Source organism: Mizuhopecten yessoensis, unplaced genomic scaffold (assembly GCF_002113885.1).
Source record: "Mizuhopecten yessoensis strain PY_sf001 unplaced genomic scaffold, ASM211388v2 scaffold1027, whole genome shotgun sequence".
Lineage (NCBI taxonomy): Eukaryota > Metazoa > Mollusca > Bivalvia > Pectinida > Pectinidae > Mizuhopecten > Mizuhopecten yessoensis.
In genome coordinates this window covers 271,676-291,791 of record NW_018403841.1, presented here as the reverse complement: position 1 = coordinate 291,791, position 20,116 = coordinate 271,676, and the positions used below count along the sequence as shown (strand labels likewise).

Sequence of the window (20,116 nt, the reverse complement as noted above, 5' to 3'; positions counted from 1 at the left end):
TTTTGCAAAATAATGTCAATAAAAATGATACTGCCATAGATTAGTATTGCATTAATGTATATCAATTTAATAAATGCTGAAATTATGTCAAATAAATTATCTATAAACGATTAAAAATTGACATTTTATAATAAAACCATATGCACATAGTAATTGCAGGTAAGAGTTATCTTTCTTGAAAAACTTCACAGTAGTGAAATAGGTAGCCGGTTTCCTGAAGTACAGAAAAATGGATACATGTGGCTCATTGATAAAAAAAACCTGAATTAATGCCTGCATTGCTTTGAAATACTTTAATATTGAGACAAAACACTGTTCTGTCAATAATAAACATACAATATTCATCAGTTTAATATTAAACATTAGAATATGCGGAAATTGTGATACTGTCTCCCTACATTGGATTTTCAATTAGGGATGTACTTCCTACTTCCGTTTATCAATACACTCCTATGACCTTAAATTGAACTTACCCACTACGCAATTTTTCTTTTAACTGTTAATGCGCATATCGGAAGTTGATTGCTAGGCCTAAACTACAACAGGTGCTCGATCCGAATGTCATTCCGGATTTGTTAATATATGAACGAGTTATCCCCCCTCAACTTAAGTACATAGTTCAAAGCATCTGCAGAAAATACGATCTAGTGTGCAAATGTCCTATGCACAGTTTCTTAAATCATATGTTGATCAGTTAAAAACAAATTGAGGACAAATTGGGATATTGCTTAATGTCAGTAATGGTGTTTTTTTTTACTTTGTTGGGCAAAGGTCCATGTTCCAGCTTGATATTAAAAAAAAATGCAATATAAGCTCAATTATCCCAATAGCAACATGCTCTACACATCATTTAATAATAAAGAATCTGTCTTTGAATGACATTCACATATTGACAACAACTAGTGTCTCATGTCTTTCATTTAGTATCATAAGGCCCTTTCTGATAAAAAATGAAAAACACTAAGAAAGTGAAAGACTGATTTTTTTCTCTCAATTATTGAACTCTGTTGGCTGATATTTCACACTATTTTGTAATCTTTACCAGCTATTTTGTGATTCAGTTGCCCTTCTCTTCAATTAAGATGTTCATAAACAATGACTGCATTAGCATCAGTTATATTATATATATTTAATAATTCAACCAATTTGTTGAGGAATTTTGCAGAATTCAGAATACCTTTACAATGATTTGTGTTTAATTCCAAATAAGAACCTACACTAGGCACAACATTCATGAGCACAATCATATAATCAACATTAAGATTTAATACAGCAAGGGCAGTTACCAGCGCATGTTATCTCCCTTTTTATAATGGATGCTGACTAACCAGTATGACAGTTGTTAGATAATTCCACTGAAAACGCAAGTTCTTTATGAACAGCTTTATTATATAAATACAAATGCATGTCTTTATTCTCTTCCAGCTAAATATACAAAATATGACACAATCAAATTTTGCTAAAGGGTTAAATAAAGGAGAAAAGCCTGTCAGAGTTAATTATATACAGTACTGTGGAGAGAGGTGTTTGGACTGTTTACCTCGAACAAGGAAAATGGTAAAGATGTTTGTGGTTAGGCTGGTAAAAAAATCTGGAAGATCAACACCAATTGGAGAGAATGGACCCTCTGAAAAATGAATGAGGAAATTCTTAAAAAGACATCCAAATTTGAAAATGAGGAAACCACAGACTATCGATGGTGGTCAAGTGCGGATGGCAAATCAGATAGTGATGCGACAATAGTTTTCTTTGCTCAAAGACATCAATCCTTTTCCTTTCTGAAAGTAAATGAAACAATAATTACATTTAAATATGGTTATTACTTCTAAATTAAACTGTATTAACTGAAATTATCAAAAGGCTTAAAATAAAAAATAAAAATCTTTTACTTTTCTTTTGATATTCAGCAGTTATACAAAAATGAGTACTTTTTGCATATATCAGGGTTTAGGTAATATAGTAATAATGTGTAATAATCTGAATAACTATGAATTTATTTCAGGCATTGAAGACAAATCTCGCCTTATTTACAAAAAAGGAAAAGGTACAGTTACCCAGGACAGGGTATGCGTTACGAATGGAGGTGCTTACACCAGACAGGTGACAACAAGCAACCATATATACCACTGCTATTGTATGCGTGTCAGCTGACGGGAAGGTGCTTCCATCTTTCGTAAAATACGAAAAATCATTTCCAGGTGGAACTTATAGAGACGGTAAGATACATGGGAAATACATATGACTTAAGTTATTTTTCAAATGTGACATAACAAAATATAACCTCACAATCAATAAATATGCTTTAGGGCATTTATAGATAAGAAAATTTGTTTTTCTCAACTTCAATTTTTATTTAAAAGAACCACATTTTGCTTAGCATTACCAAAAATGATTATTATCATGTCTTTGTAATCAGGCATACCTGAGGAATGGTTATTTGGCACATCGCCCAATGGGTGCATGGATTCAGATTTATTCTTGAAATGGTTTGAACGCATTTTCCTACCATATGCATCCAAGCAGCGACCTCTCCTCCTAATCATGGACAACCATGAGAGTCACCTCTCCCTTGAAGTGGTGGAAAAGACTAGGGAAAACAGAGTGGAGCTTATGTGTTTGCACCCACACACAACCCACATTCTTCAGCCTCTTGATGTGGCCTTATTTAGACCCTTAAAAAAGACGGTGTCTGATTTGGCAGTCAGTTTGGGTTATGCCAACCCAAATTTGATAACTGGAAAGGGCAGGTAATCTAAAAAGGGCAGGTAATCTAAAAAGGGCAGGTAATCTAAAAAGGCAGTAATCTAAAAAGGGCAGGTAATCTAAAAAGAAGGGAATGAAAATGCACATGTTACATCTGTTGTGCAAGTTAAAATAAATTAACCAATACAATCAATCAATAACAGGTCAATTTAACTATCTGATAAGCTTATTACCATTAACAAATATATGCTACTTATTTAGTTCTTGGAAAAGACACCAGTCTATCACTACATTGCTTCCTTAAGTATGTTGGACTAAAAATTTCAAATAAAAATTTCATAGCAGTAACCAATATTCGCTGCACATGTACATTTACCTGAAATTGTTCTGTTTGTACAGCGTAGGACAAAGTTTTCGGTCCATTTAACATTAATACAGCCTTCCGAAAATGTGGCATTGTACCACTGAATGCTGATGCCAATGACAAATCCAAATTGACTCCCGCAGACAAGGATTTCACTTATCCAAAGCCTGGACCAGGTGGGGACAATCTGCAATTAAATCCATTGTGCGACACATGTGGTCATTTTGTTCGAGGACATCCCTTGGTCACACAAGGACTCATTCCAAACGATCTGGCAGAAATCTTTGTTCCAATTATTGGCCCTGCAATGAAAGAAAAAAAACACAAGGATTGTGACAGAGTCCAGAGTTATTACAGGTACATTGACAACACAAATTATCTACAGCCTATTAATATAAGTTATGCTCCAGTTAAAGCCTTAAAAAACTGATAATTCTTCTAATTATTTAATAGAAGTTATCTGTTTTTTTTTTTTTTTTTAAAGCCAAAAGTTGTATAACTCTATAATGAACACAGGGGAAAATTATTTATTTAGTAATATTTTCAATTAACAGGAAGTGAAATAGATGCCCAATTAAGAGAGAAAGAGATGACCAAACACACAGCGCAGAAGAAAAGGGCCAGAAAAAAAAAACATAAAAAAGGACAACAGTAAGCAAAATATGTAACTATTTGGGTGTGGAAGACATGATTAATATAATTCATTTTAATATTAAGTACGAAAATGGTATTATCAATCAGGACCAACACGGCATGAATATTTAAATTTTCAAATTATACAAATGAGATGCAGATTCGTAAAATAAGACCAAGGCCACCTTAAGCTTTTCCATAAGAAAAAATAATTTTATCCGTTTGTCTCTGTGTGATGACAGGTACGCCATGAAGCTGATGATGTTGAAGCTATAGACACACTGCCAACACTAAGTTGCCCAAAGATAAGAAGACAGACTAAAACGAGTGAAAGGAAGAAAAAGGTTAATAAGTTTATATATCTGTACATATATCAAGAAAAAAATATGGAAGCTGAAATAATGGCAAAAGAGAATTCTGTTTGTGTACCTTCAGGATAATCCCTGTATTTTAAACCTACAAATGACAGTAAAATAGCCCAAATTTTCAGTGACTATGAATTATATATAGTTTTATTGGAGAATCTCATACAACTTATAATTAGCAGCTAATCAACATGTGCTGTTTGATTAATGAATATTGAAAATGTTTAGTTTTATGTTTGTCATCTTATGAAATCAAAAAGAGTTTGTATTGTAGACAGCTTGATTGTTGTACTTAGCTGAAATGTACTAGAATTGAAAACCTCTAACAAAACATTGCACTCAAGCAAACAATTTAGAACCTTAATTGTTTCTCTGAAAAAAACAGTATTTATACCTGCATCAGAGGACACACCAATGATGAGGATGAAGGGATCCTTTGGGTGGGACACACCAATGATGAGGATGAAGGGATCCTTTGGGTGGGATGCGATAACACACTATGCGGTCTCTGTTAGCATCGTCATTGTCTTGTGTCACAAAATCAAACTGATGTCTATTTGAGTCTTATAGCTTACTCAGACTGGTTCTGTCAATTTTGTTGTCTAAATGTGGACAAACAACTCCAATCAGAGAGCCAAGATCATCGAATATCAATGACGATGATACTAATACTGTACCCATTCAGCAAGATAACCCGGAGTGTGACAATGAAAATTGCGAAATCTCCAACGACATGTTGATTTGCCAAGTATGCATGGCCCACCAAATTGTTTCGCCAATCGAAACAGAGCTATATTGGGCAATAGGTCATTACTGTACCAAATCCTATCATGCAACGTGTCTTCCTCCCAGAAGATACCGGGCCTTTGAATTGAGGAAGGCAGCAGGCTCGCCATGGTGTTGTCAGATGTGCCATGCACTGTAAAATCGATCTATCATGATACATACCTTTCAAACAATACAGTCATAATTTAATATGTGAATCTGATATTTCAATTATGAAATAAACATTCTTTTCAAATTATATTTTGATTAAGTGTGCCAGATTCCTATGTTTTCCATTCGTGTTCTTGCAATATCATTCTTCAACTTGAACTCAAATTGACTTGTAATGTAGTATCCAGCAAAAGACAGGGTTAATCTGTGTAGAATTTATACGGAATACATGTTGAGAGCTTCATTATATTTATTTGGATAATGAAAGTATGTATGATATAAGCTAAATATATATGAAATGGAAGAATATGTACATGTATGATGAATGTTATTTCTGAACAAATTACTGCGATTCCAATGTTTGATTCATACCTCAATAAGTGGAGTAGAGTGCATTATAATTTAATGATATTTTAAACTGATTTAGATTAATTTTATACATTTAAACAAAATATGATTATTAAATTGCAGACATAGTAAAAGTCTACTGCATGTAAATAATAATTACAAATTCAATGTGTTCTTGGTTTTTTTTTCTCCGACCCACAATTTTATACTTTCTACATTTTAGGGCACCTGCTACGGATAAGAGTGCAAAACAACCCCGCCAAAACAAACAAACAGTATCAAACATTTTACATCACAGTCACAATTTGCTATTTGACTATAGTCAAACAGCAAACCTATTAATTATCGCAATAAGAATTAAATAAAAAATCTGTTAAAAACAGCAAATGGTTAGCAGGTGCTCGTTATAGAACATTAGATGTTTTATAGGCAAATCATTAATTACAATATGTCCTTACAAGCTATGTACTCGTCGTCTTTTCTAAATGAACATTGCTATAATAGTTGTAACTTTTGCATTATACTAATAAAAATAAAATGAGACCGTGAACGGTCGCTGTAACGGTAAAAAAAATTCCACGAAAGCACGCCGGGTGACAATTACAAAAATGGCGGTACATTTCTTTTTGTCAATATTTGTCTTATTTGAAATGCGAAAATTTTACATAACAACAGTTAATTTCAAACTGAAACGGTGCAGCAAGTGTAAAAACATACTATACCTTTAAAATCCAAGCATTTTAAGAAGTTTCCGAGGAGTTAACTGGAATTTTTAGCGAAATTATTTCTCTGTACCAAATGGGGTCTGATCGCCAAACCAAAACCGGGAAAAAAATATTGTTGTTCACGAGCAACCCAAAGGCAGTCTTTGTAAAAAATCAACAAATGTCGAATGTATGTTATTTGATATTGATAAAATCGTATAAAATATACAAAAAATGTACCAAATGGGATACAGTGACGTCCACTTCTCTGTACCCCACAACAAGAAGCACTGAGGTTCAATGAGCAGATAATCGGTAAATAGACGAATGGTGGTTCAATCCCACCGTCGTCTTATATATGACTGCATGTGATATTTGCAACTGTCGACTGATTTATGAATATAGTCCAGTGTTGACTGGCATGACCGGAATGTATACTCCTGACCATGCAGGTCTTGTAGGTAGAGTGTTAACTACACCCAAATTAACATCATTAACTAGCGCTTTCACAGCATTCGCTTTTTGCTTTGCAATATAGTATGCTGGATTGTCAAGACTCCTTGCATTAAAGTCACCAGCTATAAGGATGTTCCATCGTAGTACGGTAGCAAGTCATGCATAACTTCTGTAAGATTTCACAGTATTCTTGTACAGCATTATCTCTTTGCATGTAGACGCCAAATGTATATAGACTGTCTAACGTTATACCATTGACTTCAATAGCTACTATACGTTCATCGGTTACGTTGTCCAGGTTTCGTACGCTATATTGCAGCGTCTATTTGATTAGGAGGGCCACTCCTGTCCCATCGTTTCATTATCATTAGCACATATTGCATATAATTGTTATCTATAGTATTCATATATTCATGAGACTTATAGCAAAACGTATGGTCTGTGATTTCCATAACATCACAATCAGTTTCGCGGAGTATTTAAATCAATCACTTGCTTGAAGAGAATATTCCTCTGACATTCCATGTCAATGACAGTTAATACCATTATGCTCGCGAGAAACATTATCTTCGACATACGGGATACCTTAATATAGTGCGAAAGACTCGACGGTTGTACTTTAATGAAGTTGTCACGCGCATCGTTGTAGTTCTAGGAAGTTTCGTTTTTCCTGCTGTATCTGGTTTAGTAATCATCATTTGCATCGTCCCAAGACTCCGTGTTACGCGTGCTATCATTACGGTCAACCGGCGTCCTCCATCTGGATATATCGGTTCAGGTAGTAACTTCGTGGTCTTTACCTTCGAAATAACAATAGTCATAGGTAACAGGGTTGTCCACACGTGTAAGCCATACAAAGGTAAGGTCAGGTAAAAGTAAAGACCAAAGATTTCAAAGACTTTATTTTTCACCCAGACACACATATGTGTGTTACAAGAGGTCACATATAAGCAACCAATTTTATACATGGGCGTAGTACACAAAAAATAAACAATTTCACATAAAGTATAAATCTAATCTATATTTTTTTCCAAGTGTTTCTACAAACCTATTAATACGAGATAGAACACAAACATTACACATAGAAATGAGACCTTTCATGTTTGTCAGACTAGGATATGTTCAGTAATAATTTGGAATGAGTAATTGTCGAATTCGGCGTTCTGATTCATGATTACAAATAAATAAATAATGAAACTCGTCGCAAATACCATCAGAACACAAAGGACAAATTCGATCATGACGAGGTATATATACTGTAACAGCCTATCGTACCGTTTCTATGGGCAAATGCAAATTTGATATACAAAAATTTACAATATGTTTTGCTGACTCTTTTATTAAAGTTAAGAAAATAGTGTTCAATTTGAAATTTAGATTTAAACATTGAGCATATTTGTCCTCTAGATGACACATCTATATCGTTAAACCATTCCTGAATAAATTGCTCCAGTAGTCTTTGTTCATAAACAACTTTTAGATTATCTTTACTTGATGTACATGTGTCCTGTAGATTCTACACAAAGTTTAAACCAGTATCGGAAAATATAGCTTTCACATTATTCATCCAGTTAAAACACATGTTTCCATTTTTATGCAAATTGTATACTTATTAGAAGATATTAAGTTATACCTAAATAGTCCTTCTACATTTAATCTTAATACTTAACGGATATCTACCTAGTTCAAAATAGACCATGCAATCCGGCGTACATCTCAAATTTAAAATACGTTTACAAAATTGCAATTGAATTTTCTCAATAACATTCGTATTTTCGAAACCCCATATTTAAACTGAATATAAAAGTATAGGTTGTACAAGAAAATAAAAAAAAAAAACAAGCAAATTCGTGGAATTTATATCCCCCACTTGCAGGACATTGTAGGTTAACTTTATTGAGGTTAGGTTTAAACATGTGAGTATCGTGCTGTTGAGACATAATGTAAAGCTTAAAACTTGAAGAAGAAAACAAAAGCCCTATACCTCATTGATTATCCGTAAATATGCACAAATCACATCAGTTGGCAAACTTAGCATGAGTCGGATGTGCATACGGAATATGGTTGAAACATATGAACAGTATCTACAGCAATTATCACACGAAAACCAAAGAGTGCCCGAGATGGGTGTAAAGACAGAGGAACATAAACATTAATATCAAGTTTGGAGGAATTTGGCTTATATTTGCTAGAGTTATTACCGGTAAGCAGAAACTGCAGATAATGACGTTTTTTCGTTAATCAAGGGGCCATGACTCTGCCTAATTGGGGTCCGCTGAAAGTGGCCATCGAATTTGGCCGAGCCCTTAAGGCATTTAACCCTGTGACCAAGTTTGAAAAAATCGGTTAACTTTTGTTGTAGTTATTGCACGGACACGAAGTGCGGCAGTTAATGACATTTTTTGTTATACAAGGGACCATAACTCCGCCAAATGGGGTCCGCTGAATGTGGTCATCGAACTTGGCCGAGCCCTTAAGGCATTTAACCCTGTGACCAAGTTTGACGAAAATCGGTTAACATTTGTTGTAATTATTGCATGGAAACGAAGCGAGACAGACAGACAGACAGACAGACAGTCAGACGGACAAACCCAAATTAATATCCCCCGTTTCGGTGTAAGCGGGGGATAGTTAAATGTAAGTCGATTGGTAATAAAATGTTCCTAATCTTTTTTATAAACGGCAAACAAAGCTTTTTCGATTGTTCTGCTAGTTTACGTTTTGCTTTGACAAAAGTGCCGTTATAGTTAAATGCAACTCCAGCGTATGTACACGATTTTAATAATTCCAGTTCTTCGGTACATAGTGAAAAGTGAACCTGTGCATTAAACTTTTGTTTTAAAAATATGTCAATTTTAGTTTTTTCAGTGTTAACCGCGAGTTTCCATTCGTGACAATATATTTCAAACATGTTTGAATGCAGATTGTCTCCTTTATCTTTATACAAAGGTTTTATAACATCTATTTTCCAGGACACCGGGATACGTCCAGTATTTAGAACAATATTAAACAATTTGTGATCAACATGTATAAATAAACCTCAAGTGGGTTTCATATATTCATTGATAATTCCATCAACACCACTTGCATTTTTATTATTCAGGCCTTTTACCGACTGTTTAATTTCATCTAAAGAAATTTCATCATTAAAAATATCATCTAACATTCCATCATTGATGTCATCAATATCAAACTTTCCTCATTACCCCCCTTGTTGAGATTTTGGAAATAATCGTATAAGTTGTCAAGTTTTAATAACATCATTTTGCTTTTTAGTAATTCCGTCAAATTTATTTAATATTTTCTAGAATGTTTTCGGATCAGCCTTGGCTGTTCGTCTTATTTCACTCTGCTTCTTTTCTTGGAAATTTATAAACTGTCTATCTAACCTATTTCTATCTGTTTTACTTGCATTTTTGAGAGCTATTTTGTTTGGTTAATTCTTAAAGTCGACATAATTACGTTTAGCTACGTGGAATTCTTTTCTTTTTTAATGACAATCTTTTATAAACCAAGGTTTATAATTATTTGGCTTAAATTATTTTGTTACCTTATTTGTACCGAAGAAAGTTTTTGCTGATATTTTAAAAAGTTCATTTTGTGCTGGCTCGAGTCATAATTAACAGTATTAGACGATTAAAATTTGATTTTGTACCTTTAACTTTGTATTATAGATTAAATAACCTCATGGTAATGTCATTGTGTAAAAGTAAAAATGTCTATATAAACTGACATTATAAAGGATTCTGGTGCGATGTGTACGTAGGTGTTTTGGAGTTATCGCCCTTTAGTGGATTACTGCAAAGCCAAATATTGTGATTTAGAGTTATTCCCCTTAAGGATGTACACCTCTGAGTAGTCAAAAATTTCCTGTATTAAACTTTTTTTCTTATATTGATTTTTGGAAAAAGGAGATAATGGCATAGTAGAAAATACAAAAAAAAATAGATGTCCGTGTGTTCGTTTTTGTGCTATGATCGGTCAAAGATACCAATTTAACACTAAAGGTGATTTTAGGTGATTTTTCCGGTTTTGACCATTTGCAGAACAAATTCATACAATTTCTTCCAATTGTGTTATCAAATATGTATGAATGTTTGTAGAATTGATAAAAATATTATTTTCTTTTAAATTATGGAAGTTAAATTTCTAAATCTTATTCATTTTTCCCAGAAATTCGATTTTAGTTAACCTTACCCCTTATTTTTTAATGAAAAAATGCCAATTTTTTCACCATTTTTTGCAGATTAAACGCTTGATATAAAAAATTCCTGTATTAAACTTTTTTTAGTATTTAATGAATCAAAAGTAAAAGGTGTTTCTCTTTCTAAAACAGCCACAAAAATGGGGGGTCGATGTGCTTCTTTTTTTGTCCCATTATTATTTGTGTTATTTTTCACCTTTTTCGGGGTCAAATATCAAAAGTGCTTCAGTTACCCTAATATGTAAAAAAAAATACCAATAATATATAACTTTCCACTTTTTTGCATATTATTTTAATCATATTGAACATTATGAAGTTGTACAGCAAAATTGAACCTGCTACATTTAAAAATGGTGACACAATGACAATTTAAATGATCAATCTAGTGTCAAAAAAGGTGAAATTTTGCCCTTTGTGAAGCGCAAGAAATTCACATAAATACACTTTTTCAAAATGGCCGCCAAATTGGTCATTTTTTTAAAATTCTTGTAAAAAATGTTCTACACACAACAGGCATCTAGTTTTTTGATATATTTTTCAGATGTGTGTTTGCTATTAAACCTATCATAATTTGTTAAATATTACAAAAACCCGTTACACCAGATCAAAACGAGACTTGAACGTGACTGAAACCTCAGAAGAGTACATCCTTAATGGTACAGTACACTTCCGCCCATGTAAGCACATGGAAACGACACGCATTGTTTCAGAGCTTGTGAAGTTCATAATGCCCCACACAATGTAAGTTTCGTTGGTTCTGAGTGTGTAATATGATTCTCTCTTAGAGTAGCTGCAGAAACAGTAGGGTTATTTAAGTGTCCTGCTTAATTTCCATCGTAAATGGTAGATTTACTTTAGGCTGCAATCTAGGTCAAGTCTTTGATGACTGATTTCAACATTATGTGCAGACATTTCATTTACTCTTTTATTTTCTTTGCTACTTTAATATATTATTTACACTAAATCTGTTATTTGGCATGGATGTTTATAAACATCTGGTTTACCTGAAGTCGGTTTGAATTTCCATTTAATAACTGTCTAATAATTCACAGACACATTATGTCTGTCCATTATGTCTGTCCAGTACATCCGTCAAATATGTCCGTCCGACATTCCTATGTTTGCTTATGTCATTTCTATTTTTAGTAAGAATCATTTATCGAGTGTCCAACATTATTTCTATCTGCTGTGTATCATGTATAATTTGGTTTTAAGAAATTTAAAGGCTTGTTTTTAATAGCAATGCCATTGCCGGATGTGTATTGTAGGAACTTAACTTTGTAACTTACTGTTAAAAGGGTTGTTCTTACAATTCTTGCCATATTTTGTGTAGGTAAACATTCACGTTAGTATTTTTACATTATGACAGTCTATTTTCCTATCAGTAACTGATTTATTGTAAATCACTAAAGAAAACTGCAGCAATTTGAATATTTGTAGTTTTTGTATTTTTCAGCTTTTACTTTGTGTATTTCAACTACTGAAATAAAGATTTGGAAATTGGAAGGATCTTCCTTATATTTCAGTAAAAGATTGTGACCTACAGCATTATGTCCACATCCTGGGATCAGGATCCCATGCTGCTGGAGCAGCCAGACCACAGAGCTGGAGAGCGTCGCATACGAAAACTGACCCTTGAAGGGCAGGAATGATATGAATCAACAGTAGAGAGCAACACTAAAATAAATTCAAGATATAGGAAAAGGATTGATGATGTAACTATTAACTTTACGTCAAGTGTGGGTGATAAAGGATTCGTGTGGAATTCTAAAGAACGATTGTATGAACTGTATGATAAATATCTAGATGGGATAGATCACTTTATGCTCTATCTCCAGGGAACCAACACAGGAGAAAGCAGAAGAGAAAAGACATCACAAAAATTAATTCATGACCAATTTTCTGAGAAAGTTAAAGCTGTTTTCAAGGACAGAGTTCTCAACATAGGCCAAATCGAGGAAGAGAAACTTGATGAGGAAAAAGCAACAGAGAAATGGGAAAAGGCTAAACCCCCCTCTATTTCAAGTGAAGTCTCTAGAAAATCTAGATGTTCAGATACTTCTAAATATTCAAAATACAGCAGTGCCTCTCGTCTACTTGCTCGTCAGCGTGCCAAAGTGGAAGCAGCAAAAACTAAACTGAAATTTCTGGGGCCTGAGACTGAATTAAACAAGCATAAGGCAGAGTTAGAAGCTAATGTTTTACAGCAAAGAGTGGATTATGAATCTGACTTGAAATATCTGCAATCACAACGGGAAGCTGCCAATGCTCAAGCTGAATTAGATGCTTTATGTGAAGAAGTGAGTGATACTGGGTCACACCGATCTTCACTTGCGCCTGTAATGGATCCCAGAGAAAGGACAGAGAAAGTGCCTGGACAGACAAAGTTACCTCCCATGGAAAGCTCGCCTGTTTCCAATGTTCCTAATTACTTGGAGAAGTCTGTGGTTCATGATGTAGAGAGCTCCAGTCTACCCCCAGAACCCAAATGGATCCTAACTCTGCTCTCTTTCATCCTTCCTCAGAAAGATGTGTATTCAGATCTTACGAAGTTTCTGTTAAAAAAGGATTTGTTACTTCAAAGGATTATAAACTTTGATGACAAACCAGAAAGTTTTTCCGTGTCGAAAACTAGCTTTCGGTCAGTGGCCACAGAACTGGATGTCACTCCCTGTGAGGAATTTGACTTACTCATTAAATGGTTAGGGCCTGAGTCAAAGAAACACGCTGCAAGCCCCAGAGCGGCCAGTACTACAGATCCAGCCAAGGGCCTGAACCGACCTTTGAAGCGCCTGCATGAGAGATACGGGTGCCCTGAAATGGTTGAGGCATCACTAAAAAACAAACTTGCCATACTCCCTAAATTAGGCAACAAGGATCATACAAGGTTGTATGAGTTGTCTGACATTTTGTGCGAGATTGAGTCAACAATGGAAGATAGCAAATATGCTTGTTCGCTTGGTTATTTCAATACCACCTCAGGTGTGTTAACAATTGCAAATACATTATCTTATCACATACAAGGGAAGTGGCCTTCCCTCCACTTTCTGAATTTGCTTCCTTTATTAGAGAAATGAGCACAAGGATGAACGACCCAGGTCTTACTTGTAAATTGGATGATCAACCTAAAACAGCTTCACCTAAAACTAGATTCAACAGTAATGCAACGAGAGCATCTGTTAGTGTTAGAAAGACTGAAGTTAACAACGCTTCACCTTCCATCCCTAGGTGTCCCATTCATCAGAGCCGACACTCGATAAACCAGTGTAGGTTTTTCAGGAGTAAATCGTTGACGGAACGAAAACGCATATTAGGGAACACCATATTTGTTTCCGTTGTTGTGAAACGGTTGCGCATGTGTTCAAGGACTGCAAACAACCAATCAAGTGTGGAGACTGTGGCAGTGAAAAGCACCCATCAGCACTTCATCCAAGAGATAATACTGTTTCTACATACAAGGATTTTGAAAGGAAACCAGTCCCAAGTATCAGTCTAGGCCCTAGTCAGCATGACTGGCTGGGAGATATTCAATAGTACAGACGTCATAAACAAGTGTACTCAGATTTGTCGAAGGTCATGTTCAAAAACGTTGTTGGTCTCCGTCTACCCCACTTGTACGCAATACTTGATGAGCAAAGTAACCGCACACTTGGTCGATCTGACCTGTTTGAATCAATGGACATTCCTGTTGTAACTAAGGAACATTATACGTTAGGATCATGTAATGGAAAATTCCATATCACAGGTAGAAAGGCATGTGGTCTCGTTATCTCGGCTATTGACAATAGTTTCAGTATTCCCCTCCCTGGGGTACTCGAGTGCAATCAGATATCCAACACATGCGATCCCTACCCCAGAGGTCACAAGTCATCATGCTCATTTGAAGGACATACATATACTTCCCCTAGACCAGAACGCTGAAATTCTTCTCCTGATCGGAAGAGATGTTCCTGAAGCGCATCATGTACACGAGCAGCGTACTGGACCTGTGAACTCACCATTTGCCCAGAGATTAAATCTTAGTTGGGTGATTGTTGGAAATGTATGCCTTGGATCTACCCATCAACCTGAATCAGTTACTGTCCTCAAGACAAGAGTGCAAGACGACGGCCGTCCCACTATCTTTCCCCCATGCTACAATAGTTTCATTATTAAAGGTTTAAGTGAAGAATCTGACATTGCTGTGGATGTGTTTCAGCAAAACAAAGATGATAATAAGCCTGGTTTGTCAGTGGAGGATAAGTTGTTTTTTTTGAACTTATGGATAAGGAGTTTACAAAGGACCACAAGGCAAGTGGATTGCCCCATTACCCTTCCGCCATCCACGCCTCAGACTACCTAACAACAGGTCTCTTGCGCTTAGCAGAGTTACATTCTGGATGCTTCTCTCAAGAAAAATGCATTGAGAAGAGAACACTTAGTTACTTTTATGGAAGGTATTTTGAAAAACGGACATGCAGAAGTCGCGCCTCCACTCTTAAGCAATGAGGAATGTTGGTATCTTCCACTATACTATTCGGGGTATACCACCCTAAAAATCAGACAAAAAACGCGGTGTATTCGACTCCTCTGCAAAATTCAATGGAATCTCCTTGAATGAGGTCTTGATGAAAGGACCAGACTTGACGAATAGTCTCCTTGGCATTCTGCTACGGTTCAGAAAGGAGGAGGTAGCTGTAAGTTGTGATGTAGAACAGATGTTTTACAGCTTCTCTATGAAGAGAGGATCATCGGAACTATTTGCCGTTTATGTGGTATGAGAACAACAACCCAGCAAAAAGGTTGATAGATTATAGGATGTGTAAACATGACATTGTGTTCGGCAACAGCCCTTCCCCAGCTGTTGCCACCTGCGGAGTTCGTATGACAGTTGAGGAATGTGAAATCCAATTTGGTCCTAATGTTCGCGAATTCGTTGACAAGAACTTTTATGCAGATGATGGGTTAATGTCATTGCCAACTGCAAAAGGGGCCATCAGCTTACTGGACAGAACGCAGAAAGCCTGGAGTACAGCCGGAATAAGGCTCCACAAAGTCGCGTCTAATTCTAAGAAGGTTCTCAATGCTCTCACACCCGAAGATCTTGCTAATGATCTCAAAACACTAGAGTTTGGTACCGATACCTTACCTACACAACGTATAAATAGTCTATGCGATCCCCTCGGCCTTCTTTCTCCCGTGACCATCCTTTGCAAGATACTCCTTCGTGACATGGTCTCAGAAACAACTAACTGGGATCAGCCTTTACCTGACAAATTCAAGGTTACATGGGAGAGTTAGGAATCATCGTTGCAGGATTTAAATATGGTTAGAATTCCTCGGAAGTACATATCCAGTAGAGATGAACAGTCCAAACTTTTCATCTACTCAGATGCATCAGAGAAAGTCATCTCAGCCGTGGCGTGTTTTAAGACTATCGACATTCACGGAAAGTGACACTTTAGCTTTGTTTTCGGAAAGTCAAAAGTAGCACCAAAACATGGCCATACTATACCGAGGCTAGAACTTTGTGCGGCTGTACTGGCAGTTGAGATTGCAGAGATTCTTGTCGATGAGTTTGCACTCTCGCCAGAAGATGTGACATTTCACACAGATAGTAAAGTTGTACTTGGATATCTCTCTAACCAAACCAAACGATTTTATGTCTATGTAGCCAATCGGGTCAGTAGAATTTTGAAATTCTCAAACCCATGTCAATGGTTCTACATAAGCACGGAAGATAACCCTGCAGATGTTGGTACAGGATATATTCCTCCAGCTTTCCTGGAAGACAGCATTTGGATCCGAGGCCCACTTCGAAAGTTTCACTTTGGTTGTGCCGGACAAGGACTCTGAAATTAGGCCACTAGCCACTATGAATACTGATGTTGAAGAGACAGATGGTCTTCAAACCTATATGAAATGGTTTCAAATTGGAGGAAACTGGTATTGTCTATAGCATTCCTCAAGCGTACAGCCAGATAAATCAAATCGAGAAACAGTGTTTCTAAGGAATTAGTTGAGCGTGAGGATGATTCCTATGTGGAAATAAACACTGCAGCAGAAACATTCATCATTATGGAAGCGCAAAGAGAGCTTTACTGGAATCAAGTAAAGAGGTGTCCAAATGAGCTTTCACCCTTTTTGGATGAAAGAGGGCTCATCCAAGTAGGAGGAAGACTTAGAAGGTCAGAATTACCTTTTGCAGAAAAGAACTCTATCTTGATACCTGGACAGAGTTATATTGCTACTCTGTTAACACGCCATTTTCATGAAGCAGTTTATCATCAGGGAAGACATCTCACAGAAGGGGTTATTAGGGCAGCAGGTTTCTGGATCACTGGAGGCAAAAGGCTAGTCTCTTATGTTATTCATCATTGTGTGAAATGCCGGAAAATGAGAGGAAGTCCCTTTCATCAGAAAATGTCTGATCTTCCACAAGATCGCCTTACCCCAAGCCCACCCTTTACATATGTTGGAGTGGATGTGTTTGGTCCATGGACTATTCTAACCCGTAGAACCCGAGGCGGTTCAGCTTCCAATAAACGTTGGGTAGTTCTGTTCACGTGACTTACTATCAGAGCGTTACATATCGAGCTTATTGAGGAAATGTCTTCCTCCTCGTTCATTAATGCCGTTCGAAGACTACAGTCAGTACGTGAAAGGGTCAAATAGTTCAGATCTGATAGGAGCACTAATTTTGTGGGAGCGACGGATGAACTTCGGATTGATGCTATTAAAGTCGAGGACGGACCCTTACACAAACTTCTTTACGACTCTGGTACTGTTTGCAGATTTAATCCACCATATGCCTCCCATATGGGCGGGAGTTGGGAGAGAATGATAGGTGTGGCCAGAAAGGTATACAACTCTATTTTCTTGGACGAAAAGGGATCTCACGCATGAGGTGTTGTCAACCTTTCTGTGCGAAGTGATGGCTATAGTAAATGCCATCACCAATTGTTTCATCTAGTACTCCTGCTGCAGGACATATAAACTCTAACCCACATGTTAAGGTGGAACCCATAAGTCCTGTGACATCGACTGGGACATATGAAATAAGGAACCTATTTGCAGAATCATTGCCTAGTGTATCACATCATGTACAATGGCAACTGTCCATGGACTATAATACAGCAGGTAGGTTGTCATGTGTGCCCAAGCAGAACGGAGAAGTTAATTCGAACTTTTGTCTTTGCTCATTTTGTGAAGAACCCAGACGTGAATTTATTTGTTGATTGTATGGGAATCTGACTACAATCCGTAGATTCTATAACAGCCCCGTTATTTGACATGTCGTCAGAAACTGAGGAACCGTGAATGCAAGACGCGTGAAACTGATAGCGTGTGAAGTGAGTGATCTTGCGACGGAGCACAGGTTCGTTACAAATGTCTGAATATGATTATGTGTGCTGTGACTCATATCAGTAGGTCTGTAACATATGTGTCAGTAGGTCTATAGAATATGTGTATTTTAGACATTTGTAACGAACCCCTGTTGATCAGTGCAGTATAACAGACGATATTTCTGATGAATTGCATGAGCGTTAGAATTGTTTCCATTGCCGGCATTAGTGATTTCAACCGATGTGCGTTTTGTACGATATTGCAGACCTTGGTCTTGTTTTCGTTGTAATAAAAGTGTTTTATTATTTTATTTTTTATTTTGCACATAAATTTACAATGACATTGTCAAATCTCACAATGCCCAGCGATATTTCAGCAGCCGTCATGTTTATTTCTATTGGATATTGTAGTTCCGGTCAGTGTTGTATTAATACGCTAAGAATTGTGTCTCGTGATGCATGGTAATTAAAGTCCCATCAACGACACAGCTTTCAAAGAGGCTATATAGTGACAATGCCATACAAATGTAAATATAACATAGTAATAAGTGAACTATACAGGTTGATTTATGAAAAAAAATACAAGCCCAACTTATGTTTCATAGTAAACATCAACATTTTTTTTTACTAGTTCGGGCCATTGGGCTTGGCGATTTAGGCAAATATGTAGATCTTTTATAAACTGGAAAAAAAATATTATTTTATTTTTCTGGCCTGAACTTTTGAAAAAAGTTGGTTCGGGGCACATCTTCTCTTCTATTTTACCTGGAGTAACCAGATTTGATGTACAAGGACATTTTGGGATGGAGGAGTGCAGAGTGCAAGATTTAGGTCACTGTGACGTATGACTTGACCTTTGACCTTTACTTTTGAAAATGTGTGTATGGGGTATATCTTCTATGCTATTTTACCTGGAGTAACCAGATTTGGTGAACATGGACATCTTAGGATGGCGGAGTGAAGCAGATCACTATGACCTAACTGTGACCTATATGCTTCCTGACATAAGTGTACTGTTTGTGTATAGACATTCTTACCGGTCGACATGGGGGTGTATGGAATGCCTTGCAGTACTTTGTCTTGCTGATACATATTTTCTATGCACAGTAGATCCTATTTCTTTCATTTTTTCTTCAGAAAATTTTGCCCTAGTGGGATCAGGCAATATATTGACAAGGGTGTTAAAATAATAGTAAATAAGTAACAACAAAAAGGCCTACATGGAATATCTGACAGCTTTCTTAACTAAAACACAATTTCTTTAAACTACCATTCATTTCATATTTATGGAAGAATATTCAGCGCACGTATGTCTTAAGGAGGGATTCTGTTCGTTTTGTTCCCCTTAGCCAGAGACTTATACAGAATACTACTGTATATGCCTCTGCCTAAAGTTCTTAGCTGGGGCGCCCGGGATCTACATTATCATCACAAATATTACTGAAATAGCCTATGTGCGCTCGCTTATAGGCAGTGCCTATTTCATATTAGTTCCAGTAGAATGAAAATGTACCAACGATTTGCAAGGCGGTGCGCTGATTGGCTAAGATCAAAGGTCATGCTGAGATGACCTCAAACGGAGCATTATTAGATCTTGTATTGGAGTTATCGTAGAGGAGCGGAATTACAATCGGATAAGATTTTTTTTATTTTTTTTTATTATTATTTACATATTTGTTTCTGAGGTAGAAATGGAGATCAAGAAAGCTGGCGTCATTTCTAATGACCAGGAGGAGACACTCTGGTGAGAACACAGATCTAGTGAACCAATTTCATTGGTTTAAACTTTGCCTTACGTGTTGGTCAGGAGCACGGGAACTTGCGATTTGGTCCATCATCTCAATTTCAATAAGGAAAGAACAATATGTGAAACGAAGTGATGTTTCCTTAATAAGAAAAATGTAACAAATTATGTATTTGTTTATAATTTATATGACGAAATACGTTATTATCGCACCTAATTATGCTGCATATCTGCATGGTTACCTTCTGATATCGAATGGAACTGTAAGTGCAGCTAAACATTCACATGCACTAAGTATGTAACAACACAGGGATGCGACTCCTACCAAGGGTCA

At 36.3% G+C, this 20,116-nt stretch overlaps 1 long non-coding RNA gene across 1 annotated transcript; it reads left to right on the top strand.

Annotated features, from left to right (window-relative positions):
• The first annotated feature begins 2,950 nt into the window (after positions 1-2,950).
• Positions 2,951-5,391, top strand: LOC110456588. Its single transcript, XR_002463600.1, has 3 exons — positions 2,951-3,424; positions 3,622-3,718; positions 3,943-5,391. It is a non-coding gene; the product is annotated as an uncharacterized LOC110456588 (long non-coding RNA).
• Positions 5,392-20,116: the final 14,725 nt, after the last annotated feature.